The sequence below is a fragment of the Anastrepha obliqua genome, chromosome 1 (assembly GCF_027943255.1).
Source record: "Anastrepha obliqua isolate idAnaObli1 chromosome 1, idAnaObli1_1.0, whole genome shotgun sequence".
Lineage (NCBI taxonomy): Eukaryota > Metazoa > Arthropoda > Insecta > Diptera > Tephritidae > Anastrepha > Anastrepha obliqua.
In genome coordinates, this window is record NC_072892.1 from 52004876 (window position 1) to 52021959 (window position 17084).

General features: G+C 38.5%; 1 protein-coding gene across 2 annotated transcripts in view; it reads right to left on the reverse strand.

Annotated features, from left to right (window-relative positions):
- The window catches only part of LOC129247585 (alpha-mannosidase 2), a 131997-nt gene that overhangs the window by 77925 nt on the left and 36988 nt on the right, over positions 1-17084 (reverse strand). The window lies entirely within an intron of this gene.

Sequence of the window (17084 nt, forward strand, 5' to 3'; positions counted from 1 at the left end):
GCTAGGAGCTTACACCGGTGATTTGTCCTTAGCACAGTAGCCCACAGTTCAGCCTCGCATAAAAGAACGTAGAGCTTGGTAGCCATCATTATTTCCCGTTACTTTTGTACTCTCTATGTTTCCCATTAGTCTACTGAGTAGGGATGCGATCTTAGCGACTTTCTCTGCTGCGTGTTTTATTTGAGCTCAGAAAGTTAGTCTTGGATCAAGTCGTATGTTTAGGTACTTCAGAATCTCTTTCGTGGTTGTGTGCTTCTTGGTTAGAAGTACTAACTCCGTTGTCTCTGTGGCTAATTTGAGGTCACGTAAATCTAGCCACATTTGTGTCCGTATCATTACTTAGTGAACTTTTTTACGAGCTTCTTCAAGGTTCTGTGCTGTAATGACTGCGGGGATATCGTCCGCGCATCCGATTAGAAAGGTACTATCTGGCATTTCTATATTGAATATCTTATAATAGCTAATGTTTCACAAGTCGGAACCGAGAATTGCTACTTGTGTTGTTCCAGATGTGATGTCTATACAGCGAGAACCCTCTGGAGTTTGATAGACGTGTTTGCGATCTCGTAAGTAATTCTTCATTATGCGGAGTTCTGAATCTTAGCTCTAAGACAGTCAATATGCCCGCCTATCTTACGCTATTGAAAGCGTTCCTTATATCTAAGGTGACAAGGAATACTATGCTTCTGGATTGTACACTGCCTTGTTACGCTGCTCCTATGCTATTTATGACAATTTCGATTGCGCCTATTATATACTTTCCGAGCCTCTTGCTGATAGTCTTCTGGCATTATCTATGGCTGTGTCCAGTCGAAGCTTTATCAGTCTTTCAAGGAGCTTGCCTGCTGTGTCGAGCATCCATAATGGCCGACGCTGATGGGGGATTTGGGTTGCCTTTCCCCTTGCTTATTAGCACGTGCTGCTGCTTTTTCCAGATTTATGCGAAAGTTTCCTCTCGTAAACAGGCGTTCTATATGTCTAATAAGACTTGCGCTTTTTGCGATTTCCTTGAGAACTTCTGCGGGTACTCCATCCGGTTCTGCTGCCTTGTTGTTTTTAATTTTGCTCACAGCTGACTGGAGTTCCTCGGTGGTGAATGTTCAATGCTCTTCTGTCACTTTTATTTGACGCTCAATGCCTTCTCTGAATTCGGTACTTGGAAAGAGTTCTTTTACGATGTAATCCATCGCACTCGAGCCTAGTTTCGGTGTATATATCCTGGTTTTTAGGTTCTTCACCCCAATCTTGTATCCAAGTCTCCAGGGATCCCTATTTAGATCTGCTCGGAGTTCCTCGCTTCTTTCTTTCTTGTTTTTTGTAAGAGCGGTCTTTAGCCGCCTCTTTCCACTCTTGTATCCACAGTGGTTTGCCCGGTTCGTCTGTCTCTAGCGTATTTCCGTCTGAGGTGAAGACAGTCTCAATTCGGCTATTTCCTCCATCCACCAATAAACAGAGCTTTTATGCCCGCATGATAGCATCATATAAGTATCTTTTAATAAATTTACCACCAGAGTCGTAAACCCAGCAATTAGTACTACTTCTTTTCTAATTATAAAATCACATTTTTATTTTTAATTAAATAAATAAATAAAATTTCATTTAGTACCCCTTTTTAGATTAGAATTATTGCATTTTGATCAGAGATATGGCCTCTCTTATGCGAGTACCAACTTTTAATTAACAGCGGGCGGTGCCATTAGCATTTCCCAGGTATGTTAGAGAAGAGTTGCAAAATGTATCTAACGTTTTTTGTTATACACACGATGCTTATTTGTTATACCAACAAATTTACTCAACAATTTTGATTATTGATTGCACTGTATATTTTTGAGTGCTTAGAAATTCGTTTAGAGAGTTTAGGATTTTTTTGTATAGTCAAATTCATTTTTTGTGGTCGGTTTTATATTTCTGAAGCGTATCTTTTTTTAATTATAATAATAAAAATATATTATTGTATATTTTTCAAAATATTTTTTTATAAAACCCTGTACTCATTACACAACAAATTCCATATAAATAATTTTTTCAACTGTAGTGCAAAAATTATGAAAATTCTTCAGATTTGCAACCAAAATTTCAAACAGTTTAAGCAGAATTTTTAGAACAAGGTTTGGTATAATTTTTACTGCTGATTCAATTTTAGTATAACAAATTGCAATTTTGAGGTGGCTGCGAATTCGTGTTGACTTTTTAAAATTTTTTAGCCATTTTCTTTCATTTAACGAATGCTCCAAATTTTGTTATATGGAGCAAATGCACAAGACTGCCGGCAAAGAAAAATTCTCAAAAAGCAACGCAAAGTTTTGAACCACTTTAAACTGGCGCTTTATTACACCAAAGTCAATAGACTGTAAAATTGCATACTTTAAAATTTTCTAACAATTACTGATATCCAACATGGAATAGCTGATTTTAAAAAGTGCTAAGCGGGCCTAAGTAGGCAATTGAAGAGGAGAGTCATCTATCGGCAAACAGAAAGGATTCTTCATTAGTCCATCCTTATTTCTGAATCGATTTTATTTGAATGTTACAAATAACCGTTAAGTCACAACAAAGCTCTTTAGACTTTTGCGCAAGAGTACGCACGGGTTCGAAATGAAAAACGAATTAAAAAAATATATAACGAAAAAATAAAATAAATGCCCAAAGTAAAAACGCGCTAGCGAGTAAAGGAGGGTGCAAAATGTTTGCGAAAAAAGCGAGAAGGTCGCAATTTATTGATTTCAGGGACAGACAGGCAGACAAAAACCGATTTTCCACGCGCGTAGCTTAAAACACATGAATAAATGTGCAGTGCTTAGTTCTTTAGTGACTGTATTAGTAAGTGCATAGATATACCTACAAGCCAGGTAATATTTATGTGTTCGTTAAATTCGCTTATGTGCATTCACCTGTAGGAAATAGAAGTCACATCATATACAATAGTACATTTATAAAGTGTACTTTTTTGCAGAAAGTAAATTATTTCTCAAGATTTCCAATTTAACTTTGAGAATTATTCTGGGTATGCAGTGCTATAGTCCACTGAAATTTATTATAACAAAGCGCAGACTTCAGTGACTTTCGTTGATTTTTACTATTTTTTTGGCGTAGGTGTCAAGCTTTTTCTTTCATACAAAACAGGAGTACTTGCTCGAGAATTTTTGTATCGATGCAAAAGCCTAATAGCCTGATTAATAGCATTGGGCGGTGTAAGGTGCTATTGCAAAAATCAGTCGAAAGCAAGACAAAGAACAAAGATCCTGGAAGCGCCACAAGCCAGAAAGGGTCCAAAGAGGATAATTGGGTGTTTGATCTTACACTTTGGATGAAGACGTGTTTCAGCAGCAACCACGCATCTGCTTACAAGACAAGAAAGGCTAAGTATTGGCTGAGTACCACCGGTTGCCAGATTTATGGCCGCATCCAAATTCGCAATGCATTTCTATTGCTTGTTACATGTGGGGTGTGGTTGAAACAAAACTTAATACAAAATCTCATAGTACTAAGGACGCTCTGAAGATCATCATGATAGAAGTAAAAGGCACAAGAGGCAAACTGATACAGGGTAATATAAAACTAGGCGTGAAACGGACCGCAGATTGTGGACGAAGTTCGTCCTATTTACGAATCCTTGACAGAGGGTTAACGTGGAAGCCCAATATTTAGGAGAGTATTGGGAAGACAACAGTTGCCTTATATGGATGGCTCCTATATCGGCAAAGATTAGACCTCTACCCTACTATCGACCCTACTATCGGCAAAGATGAGACCTCTTCTCTAAAGTTCGATTTTGGCTATATAGCACCATTATTAAGCCAATTTTGTTACACGGAGTCCTTGTCTGGTGGAATTCGCTGGAAAGGAGAACATCAGTTACGAATCTGGAGAAGGGCCAAAAGTCTGCCTTCATTGGAATCAGTGGGACGCTGAGGTGTTGGATGGTGCTGGATCATTATACACCCACGCTATGTCCGAGCAGAATTTTTTCACTCATATTACCTCAAAGGAGAAGTAGACGGGGTGCAACATTTGAAGATAGGGCACGGCAAACAAGTTTACGGATGGCTCCAAGTTGTACAGAAAAGATGGTGGCGAGTATTCTGCGAGGAGCACCCCACCAAGCTCAATTTTAGGCTTCCTGACAACTGTAATGTTTTTCAAGCGTAAGTAGCCGCAGTTAAGGAAGCAGTGGATTGGTTGCTTACTTCTGTAATTACTGTAAATATTTATTCTGACAGCCACGCGGCAAGGAGGGGCTTGAACTCGTTGTATGTGCGTTCGAAATTAGTCGGAGAATGCTTGACTTCTCGAATACTTCTATATTAGGCTCATCTCGGTTCCCGGTCATAGCAGCATAGAGGGAAACTGCTGGGCAGACGAGTTGGAGCTCTCAAAACGGGAGGATTAGAGTTACCTTGAGAGCCTGGGGTTTACTCCAGAAAAGATGGTCCTCGCATAAACTCAGCGAGCGCGGAGCTAGCGCGCAAACGTGCAAAGTCGAGAGATCTTTCTGACCACGGCTAGATGGGGAGCGCTCGAGAGAACTTTTAACGTTAACAAAGCCGCAGTTCTCAAATTTCCTTACTGGGCATTGAACGTTAGGTGTCTCTGCGGTAAGACTTTGGATTGCTTCAAATCCTTCCTACGTCGGAATCATCTCAGCACCTTCTTCGCGCATCTGAGCTCTCACTTTTTTGCTACACTTGTGGAAATTGAGGGTTTAAATATCACACACGTGGTAAATTTCATCTGTGGTTTGGAGTGGTTAATATAAAAGTAATTAGCCACTGCTGGTCGTCATCTTCTAATCCAAAGCTCCTTCTACCTTCCTGTTCGGTTCTTTTTCTTCTGTTTTTCACATTTCTCCCATGTAACTCTACCAGCGTGACGTCACGTCTATGTGATGGACGCAATCTTGTAGTCCATTCTTAGATTACGAGATTGCAAATACCGTCAGAATAATTCTGGTTATGACGTAGCAATAAATAAACAAGAAAGAGAACAGGGTTACAGGGGAAATTTGCTCGTGAATAATAATAAAAATTAAAAATAGTACAACCATAAAATGAATACAAATCTTATATTATTACGTCAGCAAATCAGCTGGTTTTATCAAATTCCCTGTGAGCAGGAAATTCGTTCAGGGATGACGCTACCTCTGTTTTCTTTCGACCGTGGCGTGTGTGCGTGCTTATCTATCAGCTAAAGCTTTATTTTGCCGAAATCTGAGGTATTCCATGACAGTAACGGCCCCAAAGTTTTGGCATTGCCTGTCGAGGTGCGAATGCAGTTAGAATTTGTTTTTTCATTTGGTATTTCGCGTCCACGGTATATATCGAGCTCAATCCACTATGGCAATCGCATACATACAAAAATTATATTCAAAATTAATGTCCACTAATGTCTACTGACCCTCTAGTCAAGTAAATGTCTAAATATTTTGTCCGATTGCCTGCCAACTCTTATATAAATATATACCATGGATATGTATGCATGTATGACCGAGTGTATGTCGAAAAGCGAGCATATTTACTTGCAACAAAATTGGAACGAGCCCTTCAACATAAGGTTAATACCCACGCCAAGTGGCACTGCACTAAAGCGAATGTACGCAGAAGAACATAAGAGTTAACCGGCCGACCGGTTACACGGCCAACCAACTAAACCGTTTTGTACTTTTAAAGGCAATGTGCAAACAAACGAAAACAACAAGTACAGGGAAAGAAGAAGAAAAATAAGAACGAAATGATGGCAATGTACAAAGAAGTGGTCGTCGGCGGTGTCGGATTCGTTATACTTGTGGACCATCAATTTTTTTTAACGCTTTATTTTTTTCCCTTTTATTTTGCTTGCGCCACAAAATTCATGTGTCTATTTTTTATTATTTTTCTTCAAGAATGTACTCTGTGTATTGCTGCTGTATTGAGGAAGGAGCGATGGTTCGTTAAGCTAAGCTGCGTTAAAGCATGGAAATGCGCTTGATATCCAGCAGCGCTACTGCAACATACGGGCATTTAGTTATTTAGCAGTTCGATGATTTTAAGCCGGGATAAATAAGTATAGGCAGATGTGAAAACATAAAAGCAAAACAAAAAAAGAGATTGCAGGCGGCAATAGCGGGGTATAAAGGGTGCATCAAATTCAAGGTTATTTTTGAAAAATTTTAATGAAATAAACAAACAGAAATGTTATCACAGTTTGCCATTCGCAGCTATCAAACCATAGTTATCAATATCGATAGTTCTTATATAGGGTTTTTCAGTAAGAGCGCTTCAACTTTTGAACTTTTTTGAATAAAACACAAACGGTTTGACTTTTTTAACTTTTTTTTTTTTATTATCGAGTTTGAACATATACATTTAAGTATGAAATTCGATTTCTTTTGCATGAAGAACCCAAAACGGGACGGCTTGTTAAATGGACCGTAAAATGGTCGTAATGCTCTTAAAGTAGCAGCAACAGAACGATTATTTTCATAAAAAATTTGCACGATTTGCAATCGTTGTTCAAGTGTGTAGTGTTCCATGATAAAATGTATACTAATGAAGTTTACAAATGACAAGCGAAATATAAAAAATATTGCGTCGTTCGCCCTCCCTATCGGAAAAAAGTTGAAGCGCACCTATTGAACAACCCTATATATATATATATAATTGGCGCGTACACCCTTTTTGGGTGTTTGGCCGAGCTCCTCCTTCTATTTGTGGTGTGCGTCTTGATGTTGTTCCACAAATGGAGGGACCTACAGTTTCAAGCCAACTCCGAACGGCAGATATTTTTATGAGAAGCTTTTTCATGGCAGAAATACACTCTAGAGGTTTGCCATTGCCTGCCGAGGGGCGACCGCTATTAGAAAAATGTTTTTATTAATTTTGGTTTCACCGAGATTCGAACCAACGTTCTCTCTGTGAATTCCGAATGGTAATCACGCACCAACCCATTCGGCTACGACGGCCGTCGATAGTTCTTATGCAGCTAAAAAATACCCGATACATTCATAAGTAACTTGAAGAGCCATTTCACTGAATCTGAAGATCGCTTAAGCTCATGCCTTCGATTTGAGCCCACAACAAGTCGACTTCGTGTCCCTCCCAGTCCTGCAGCGTAAATTTACCAATATTACCAACACTCTGTAATATACATCAACTTATTAGCTCCAGGTACAACAATTTTGTTTGTAAATAGTTGAAGTTGCTCTTCCTCCGAAAATGTAAAATCTCGACCAAATTCCACGTCACATTCCACCTGTTGTAAGGCCGTAACTGAAAAGCGATAAACAGTTATCAATAGGTGAGTTGTAGTTTAGAAATATTTTCAGAAAAGAAATATTCTGCTGCTTCGGTGTACTATTGTCAACGCCACACCAAATCATTGAAGGCTCCCTGGAAGTCACCAACGTGGAAAGAATACAGAACTGGCACCACCCGCAAACTTTTATCCTACTCTCAGTGATTTTGAGAGAATCAGATGATTTGCTGATTTAATAATATAATACTTGTATTCATTTTATTTTTGTATTTTTTTTTAATTCTTATTTCTATTCACGAGCGAATTTCCCCTATAACGACGTTCTCTTGCTTGCACTGGTATTGTTACGTCACAGGCAGAATTGCGCTCATACTTGTCGCAATTTTCTAATCTATCATTCTTAGGTATTTTCTTCAGTGACGTCGGCGAAACTTGGTTTACCACCTCCGGGTCTCATTTCTAGTTCGTTTCAGATTTCTTTTGATTCTTAGAAATAGAAAGAAGTTTGCTGGCGCCAGATCAGGTCTGTGCGGTGGCTGCCTATCGTTTTTTGACCAATTGTACGCAAAACCAGCCAATGACTGATATATTTTTTGCTCAATACCTCTGAGCAGATCGCCATCCTACCTCAAGCATTACTTGCAAGCTACTTAGATAAGTATCATTTCGAAGCTTAGATTCCCCAATGAATTTAGCGTGCGGAGTCTCGGCAACTACAAAAAATCATTCCGAAAATTTTCGGACATACGCTATTTAATTTCATTCTCGGTATAAGCTCAACTCACTTATGAAAGGATGTATTGAAGACATACATAGGTTGCATCATCTTCTCCGTAGGAGTAAGACTTCGCGCAGGGATTCCCACAGCTGTGAGCTCAATAATTTGCTACATAGCCACACCATATAACGGTCAAATGAAACAAAGAGATAGTAATTCGCACTCGCAAGGATGATAGATTACAAGGTTTGTCCATCCGAAACAAAATTGTGAGAGTAGCTTCGTCTACCATGTCATCGGGTATTCGGCAGCAGAATTGTGCTCGCTCATTTCACACATTTCACACCCTCATTCAATCAGTCGTTGGGGGGAAGAAGTAACATGGGCGGGGTCTGAATTGCATTATGTTCTTATATCACAAATCTCATTTTTTTTTGCAAACAAACCATTGCTACAACCCCGGTTAGCAGATTCCTTCAAATTGTTGAGTGCTGATTGATGGTCTGATGATAGCCGAACCTCTGAATTTCTATACATCGTGTCGCATTCGCACTCTATCACTCTTTCTCTCTCTCTTTTCTCTGCCATACAAATTCAAATGTTTTAGTTTCCATTTATATGTCGATAACAAGAAATAATCAACCATTACGCCTTTGATTGACCTTAATGGAAGACCGAATTTTGCTCGTGACTTCCATTAAGACGACAAGGAAGAGGTTGCCCGATTTTGGCGAAACGCTGAACTCGGTAGGTTCGCCGATAAAAAAATGGGAAAAGGTTGGTTTGTTGCATGGTTTGCATCTAATTTCTGATCTTTTTTAGGTTGAGACCGATCAAAAGAAATACGCTCGACTGGGTACTGCTGCTGGTAATCTAAATTTTTGGTAATCATTTTTTCCAGGCGAAGAAGATATCAGTGGCAGATGTTGGGGCAAAAACTTTTGGATTCCCACATTCGTGTGCATCTAATCGGGCCAAATGGCACATGCAAATGATGCGTTTACTGACTTTCAGTATTCTGTTTAAGTCCACCAGTCACCACTGATAAATTGTCACCAATACTAATTTATAAGGCTTAACAAAGAACTAGAAAGCCAACAGGAAAGAAAGAGTCGGCGACATTCCCATGACAACCGGTTCTACGTTACCGGAATGACTCGGGTTTTCCCCGACCAAGGGCTGCCGCCCCAGTAAACTAGCCCTGTCTAGTGTACCGTACCCCACCCCACGTCTATCGTCACACGAGAAGTCCTACGCAGCATGTTTGCTCCAAATACTTCTCTTCACGGCTGATATCGAACCCAACCCTGGACCAGAAGGATTCTATAGCTGCATTTGCCACAAACGTCTCTACCCAAACTCCACCTCGGTTAGGTGCAATAAGTGCAACGGGTGGTCTCATCTTAAGACCTGCCTTAAGACACATAGGGAGTCGTCCAAACGGTATGTGGCTACGTGTTGTCCCGCCACCAGACGGTCCCTGCCTCAACGGCTTTAACGTCAAATGTGCCGGCACTTTAAACTGCCGCCACTGCCGGCGGCAGTAACAAATATTGCGAAGCTGTGCATTTTCAGATTTGAGAAACCCTTTTTCTTAATTTTGTTAAGAACTGTCAGATATATTAAACAAAAGTTCGAAGTTCGAAATTTCTTCTCTCCGTTTTTTATGGGGAATTTCTAATTGCAAGATTTTTCTTTCGAGAGAAGCAAAAGTCCCGGCGAACGGATTCCTCGCGAGTATTCAGAATAGAGCTGTTGCAGCTTTTATATGAGACCACCCTGTATGAACAAAGGCAAAACAAAAAATAACAAATATTTAAAACAAGCCAGGGTAGGGTGGAAAGCAAGTGAGTGTCCGCAAATATTAACTTGGCAAATGTGCATGAAAGACATGGAAAGTGTGACTAAAACCTGGAACAAACAAGTGCACAAGAGCAAAAAGTTTCAAGTAAGTAGGGGTTTGCGCAATTTGGCATATGCATACACACATATATACGTAAATATATGTGTATGTAAGTACATGTATTGCACAGCCAGCGAGTATGGGGACAAGTCAGTGGGGATGCCATGAAAGGAGAAACAATTGAGCGTTGTTAAACGCTTAAATGGTTCACACACTGCACAGCCACAGAAAGTGGACAGAAGAATAAATTGTGACGGACAACAAAGGCAAAAAAAAAAAGCAAACGAAACAAAGCCTTTACACAGTGTTCAGACTAAAATTAAAGAATATATATTAATATACAATTTTTTTTTTTTGTTATAACTCGACTGCGGCATTTGCGGCATGCAAGCGCAGACAATGCCGTAATGTTATGAAAATATTTTACGCTCATTACAAGCACAAAAAACGCAGAAGAGACAACAAAATTGAAAACAAAGTGACTGAATTATTACAATTGTTTGTTATGTTCGCTTTAAATGAAGGTAAATGAAATTTTCTCCATGCCTGCAAAGATTGAAACGATGAAAATGAGACAATTGTCTGCAGATACAATAAAAGAGGGGCATCATTGTTCGGTCAGCAAAAAAAATAAAAATTTGTAAATTAAAATAAAGATAAATGTGAAAAGCAAAGAGTAGTTATTAAAAAGTGGTAAGTGTGATAAATAGTCCAGAGAAACACGAGTTGCTGAGAACTGGAAATTTCGCGTGAGAAAATCAAAAATAACTACATGAATGAAAGGGTGACTTAATTGTTATAAAATAATAATTACAACACCGACTAGGGGATTCAAGGTGGCTTTAGCGGTGGATAATGCTTTGGAAAGACAACATGCAATGAGTAAATTAGGGTATAATAAAGTGAAATTAGTATGCATCGGTGAAAAAAGCACGGAATTACATGGTACGAGTATGGCAAACAATTCTCGACAAGGTGAAATAAGATGAGGCAATATTTGATGGTAACGGCAAGGTGGATTAAACGCAATATTTTTATTTCGTACGAACATTATGCTTATGCGTACTCTGAGTATCTGAGTATAGAAAGACGAACAACAACAGCAAAGAGGCGAAAAAAGTTATTTGCATAAAATAAAAAAAAAATCATCAAATTTTATTTTTGAATGCATTTTAACTTAACTTTCTCCAACGACTTCCTCCATGCTTTCCATGCCATCAGGAGTCGCACTTAAAAAGAGATAAAGTGTATGCGAATTCAACAAGCAATGAACTTTATTGTGGAAAACAGATAGAGAGACAGATCTGTATGTCTGTGCAGCGACACCAAAGCTGCGCTCATGGCTTTAGGCAGGCCTCCAACCACATAGTCCTGTAAATCCACGCTAAACTATAATATTCTGATGTTAGCATGGGTCCCGGGACATGAAAGTTCTGAAAGTTCAAGTCGTGCCTCTTATAAACTTTGGAATTCGGTAAATTTACAATAATTTAACATTTAGCAAATTTTCAATATTTCAGTTAAATAACACAGGCCGACAAAATTTAACCAACATTCAGACCCAGAAACCAGACTATATATTTCCGAAGGTTTATGATGCGCTGAATCCAAATCTGGCCTCAGAATTGCTCTATCAGCTCTGGTTTTCGAGATATCCTAACCTAAAAGTGCAAAAAACCCCATTTTTGCCCATATTTGAGGTTATGTAGCCTTGCAGATGTTTTCTTTCACCAAAATTAAAGGATGGCATCTTTAAATACAATCCTTCTTTTTTCAAATGGCGTTTTGTTTGCTCAAATATCATTTTTTTTCGCAGAGATATCGCATTTTGAAATTTTCATGTTTTTTTGTATTTTTTGCACTTTTAGGTTAGGATATCTCGAAAACCAGAGCTGATAGAGCAATTCTGAGGCCAGATTTGGATTCAGCGCATCATAAACCTTCGGAAATATATAGTCTGGTTTCTGGGTCTGAATGTTGGTTAAATTTTGTCGGCCTAGTTCCATTAAACACGAAAGATACGATTATCGTAAAAACTCAAACTAATAAATTAATTTTAGTTATCAATCCGAATTTTGCATGGACAGAGAAGCAGATATTAGTTTAAATTATTTCGGATACTTTTCCTTGTAGACTAGTGTAATTTGAGACGAAAAACTTCAATTACAAAAGCAACAACATAACTAGGGTATTTTCAATATATCAGTTAAATAATTTGTAAGAAAAAATTTCATTTACAAAATCAAGCATTTCCTACTATTACGAGAAAAATATTTGAAAAATATACTATATACTCACAGCTATGCCATTTCATGTCGAGGTTCAGACTTGCACCAATTTGGTTCAGAGTTGCATCAGAAAGTTTCTCGCATAAACGAATTACAACGCTTGACAAACGCGGCGAATTAAGGTTTTAGGTTATTATAGCGGCGGAAAAAAGAAAAATATTTTCCGATTTTTTTCTTTATGGTAAAAAAATTCTTTCTTCTAATAGTGATGTTTTTATTAACTGAATTTCTCAAATATATTAAAAAACAAAACAAAAAAAATAAAAAAATTGTTCGAAACTTGTTTATGGAAATGTTTACTACCTTTCATGCACAAAGAAAGCAAGTACTTGAAATTTCAATTTGCTGATGGCCTTCAATGAAAACTCCGGCGGTAAGTGACATGTTGAAAATGAGCTTTAAAGGCGTAATCAAAGCTGGGCAACTTTTAATTAGAATAACCGATAGAACATCACCATCAGTACTAGTGGAAGGCTTAGGCTGATTTATGCTAACAATGACATGCTCGTCAGTCAAATTTAATTTCCCAAAGTTGATGGAAGTATCTAAATTAGAAAGGACATCTTGAGAAAACTCAAAATCCGTATTGCCTGAAATAAAACTCGAAGAAAAAAAATTAGCAAAGAGATTGACAGCAACGATTGACAGCAATGTTCAAATATAAGTTTTTCTTTGATTTTATGTAACTCCAAAAGGATTGTCAATTATATTTAATATTGCTCTCTACATTATGAATATATCTTGGGCACAAAGATTTATTCAGCTTATTGAATTAACTTCTGTAAAACACATACCGCTTACGACAACCGGCATCATTAGAATGCTTTTGTTTTTTTTATAAAATTTAATCTTCAAGTTCATTAGATGTTTGAGTTCTTTATAATTGAAGTGAAATACAAATTTTGCGATTAATTTTGGGCTCTGGTTTGTTGGAAACCAAATGCCGCATCATCAGACCACAATGCGCACCAGCGGCCTTGAGGAGCGAGCATTGAGGGGTGAGGCTCAGCACACTAGACGAAGTGTTTCAGCTGCCTTGTGAGACCTGCGTTATCTTGGCTCAGTTATGTTCAGGATTTTGTAGTAGGTTAAGCTCCAAACTAGTCATTTATTCAATTGACCTCTCAAACCCACTCACCTAACAACCCTTTCCCTTTGAACCCAACCTGTCGAAAAAGCACGTTTCAAGGGCCTATCGTAAGATGATTTAGACCATGACGTTCGGTGACTAGGTACACCTTACAACGAACGAACAAGTATTAGATTGCTTACATCTTGTACCGAAACCAGACCATAGGTCCCAATTTTTCGATTAAATTTTATAGTCTGCTCGCTTCTGTTGGACTATTATAATGACCGAAAATATCCGGATAATGCATATGAGACATGTGGTTTTGCCAGACCCACAATTTTCGTAGTAGACTTGAATGACTTAACATTTTTGTTTTATTTTCCATATTTTCTAAAAACATCGGACATGGAACGATACTTTTTCTTACCGCTACTATTATGCAAAATTTAATTAGTAGCATTTGCAGCAAATAGCGCAATAATATTTGTATAAAACCGAAATTGCCGGTAATTACACAGTACACCAGTTGAGACGGCTTTATTGATGGAGTTGATTCGTTGGCACTCCTGCCTGGTAGCGGTACTAATGGCTCATAATATGGTTCAATTAGCCTGCCATAAACAACAGCAGCAGCAGCACCAGCAGCACAGCCATCAGAAAAAACTCTAGATTTGTAAGCAATCAGAAAGAAAAAAGTTTTCGAATAACTCAAAACATTTTACATAACTCGAAACTCGTTGCTGTCCGGAGCGAATGAAAACGCACGCAAAAATAATTTTTTTCTACTACCATTTAGTTGGTAAAAAGTTGTTGCAAAGGCTTGCATATTTGAAATTCAAAGCATTACATTTGCGTCTAATTAGCTCAGTCAATTTTCGGTTCGTTCTCTTGCCGTACATACATACATACATACATACATACAACTGCAAACCCATGCATACATAAACTGATGCAATTAAATGCTACGTGCCATAAGATGTCAATTAAATGTTGCACAGCCAGACAGCGACATAGTATAAGTAATATGATGCTTTGGCAAAGGAGTGAGAGAAAGAGCTAGCGAAAGAGAGAGAAAGAAAGAGTGAAAGAGGAAGCCCACTTAAAGCACGTTGCAAATTTGAATTAGCAAAAGTCAAACGAAAAGAAAGCTGCTTGTGCTGTCTTGGCCAGCGAAAGGTTCATTGCCTTCATTAAAGCAATACAAAAAAACACAAAAAAAAGTATTGGCAGAAAGAAGAAAGGATATAAGTAAACTTAGTACTCTAGTAGAAAGCTCTGTGGAAGCAAAACAGAGAAACCGTCGCCAATGCGACACTACTTAATAAAATTGCCTCAAAGCATCATATCGGCTACAGACCACTACACTCGCACCAATGAAAATTGTTGACGCAGATCGTCATCAGCTTACAGTTACAAGAGCGGTCGAAAAAACATGGTTGCTAACAGCAACAGCAACATTGTAGCCAGCAATGCTATCAAAATTTTCAATCAACCGCAACTCAAAAAACTAACAAAGAACAAATAGCAAGACAAACTTGCACCAACATACAAATACTGTCTAGTGAACAGTCTATCACGAGTGTGTATCTGCATGTGCTTGTATGTATGTATGTATACGAGGTATGGCTATTAAATAACGAGACTGATGCTGTTAAGCATTTCATTTGGATTTCTTATTATCATCATCAACATACACCTCACCGTCTACAAAGTGCCAGACTCATTTTTCATCGAAGCTTTCATCCTTCGAAACAGTGTTGAAAGATGTTACTTTTGTCATACTCATTCAGAACCGCTTTATCTTTTACTGCTTAAAAGGAATCAAATATTCTTTCTGCTGATGTAAATGGCACTTTAGGAAGTGCATAGAGGTCGCATGGTTCAAGAACCGCTAAATTAGACGAATGGTTTAATACTGGAATCCCATACTTGGCCAGAAACCCTCATTATTTTGGTGGAGGGCATATGGCTTGGGTAATGGTTCAGCAAAAACTCAAGGGAAAACAAATATGGGCGGCCAAGCAGTTATCAAGGCAAAATCAATTGATTTGGAGCTGATTGCCATCACAGCTTGCGCAGAAATTAACATAAAGTATGACTCGGCGGCCGCTGTAGCGGAATGAGTTGGTGCGTGTCTACTATTCGGAATTCAGAGAGAACGTAGGTTCGAATCTCGGTGAAACACCAAAATGAAGAACACATTTTTTCTAATAGCGTCATTGACCAGAATGTCCTTCAGGATGTCGGTATAAGACTTTTGGATGGCCTCTACGGACGCACACCGTTTTCCTTTCATCACCAAGTGCAATTTTCTGAAAAGGTAGAAGTCACAGAGAGCCATATCAAGCGAATACGGTGAGTTGCTCAGGGCGAATTTGACGAATGCGATGCAACAAACACTTCAAAACGCCAAGATAGAGAATTGCATTGACGGTTTGGCCCGTTGGCACGAACTCCTTGTGGACAATTCCCTTGGAATCGTAAAAACATATGAGCATCGACTTCATTTTTGACGTCAGTCTTGTTTATTTTGGACTTTTGGACATTATTGAAAATTTGTCTTGATGTTGTTCCACAAATGGAAGGACCTGTAATTTTGAGCCGACTCCGAACGGCAGACGGTTTTTTATGAGGAGCTTTTTCATGGCAGAAATACACTCGGAGGTTTGCCATTGCCCGCCGAGAGGCGAGCGCTATTAGAAAATACTTTTCCTATTCATTTGATGTTTCATGCGTGGTGATTCGAATCTTCGGACGGAAATTTCGCACATCCGAATGGCAGTCCCGCACCATATCATTCGGCTATAGCGGCCGCAGTATGCCTTACGGTCCTGAAATTTCTCCCGACCGCAACCGGAGCGGAGGTCTAATAAAGCTGTATGAATAAATTAGTTCAAAAATATATTTATTTTTTTTTTTTGGAAACTTTGGTGAAATCAAGATGAAGCAGTATGCTCATGCAGCCACCTGGCATTACTAGCTGCATGAAATAAATTAAATTACTTCCAACCAAAAAAAAAATTACGAAAAATACTCACTTTCTCATGTCTCTTACTATCTAAAACCAAGCCCTTAAGATATACTACTAGTTTAGTACACTTTATTCACATTTTTTATAACCCTCCCAAGTCATAAAAGCTGGCGGTAAACACTAATCAAATCATCAAACCAAAAGTCTCCTAATTAAAAACATAAACGCCCTGTAGCTTTGAGTTTATAATATTTGCATCCGGTCGTATATGTATATGTATGTATGAGTGTATGTATGTATGCACTTACATAAATAAATTCACAAGCTAAAGCTCAAGAGCAAAACTATTTTTATGCTATCTAAAACGAAAATCACAATACAATGCAACTCAGCAAGCAGAAGCCGGCAGCCGGCAGCAAAATCAAGGAAGCAGCAAGCAGCACGTGAGCGATGCGAAGCAGTCGAGGCATCTGACTAACCGACCAATTGACGCATTGTCAGCAACGTCAGCTCGGAAAGTCACTGTTTTACAAAATACAATAGCCAACCAACAACAATAACAATATGACAACAACTCCACTAGAGCGAGCAACGACACGAATATGTTGTAACATAGCAACAAAGGCAACAGCAACTAGATTAAAGCTAGAATCTGCTGCTGCTGCTGTGGCACAGTGTTGCGAGCGCGGTGAAAATATGTGTGAAAAAGTTGGTGCTTTAATTTAAAAGGAAAGATTTACCCCAAGTTTACTAATTGGAAAGCATTTTTGCTATTGTGTAACAATTCGCAGCGAATGATTCAATGCCATTATAATTCTGATAAAAAATTGTATAAGCTGTTGTAATTTCCTTGTTCCTTTTTTTCTTTGGTGTCCGTTTGTAACTTTTGCGAAAGCTTGTAT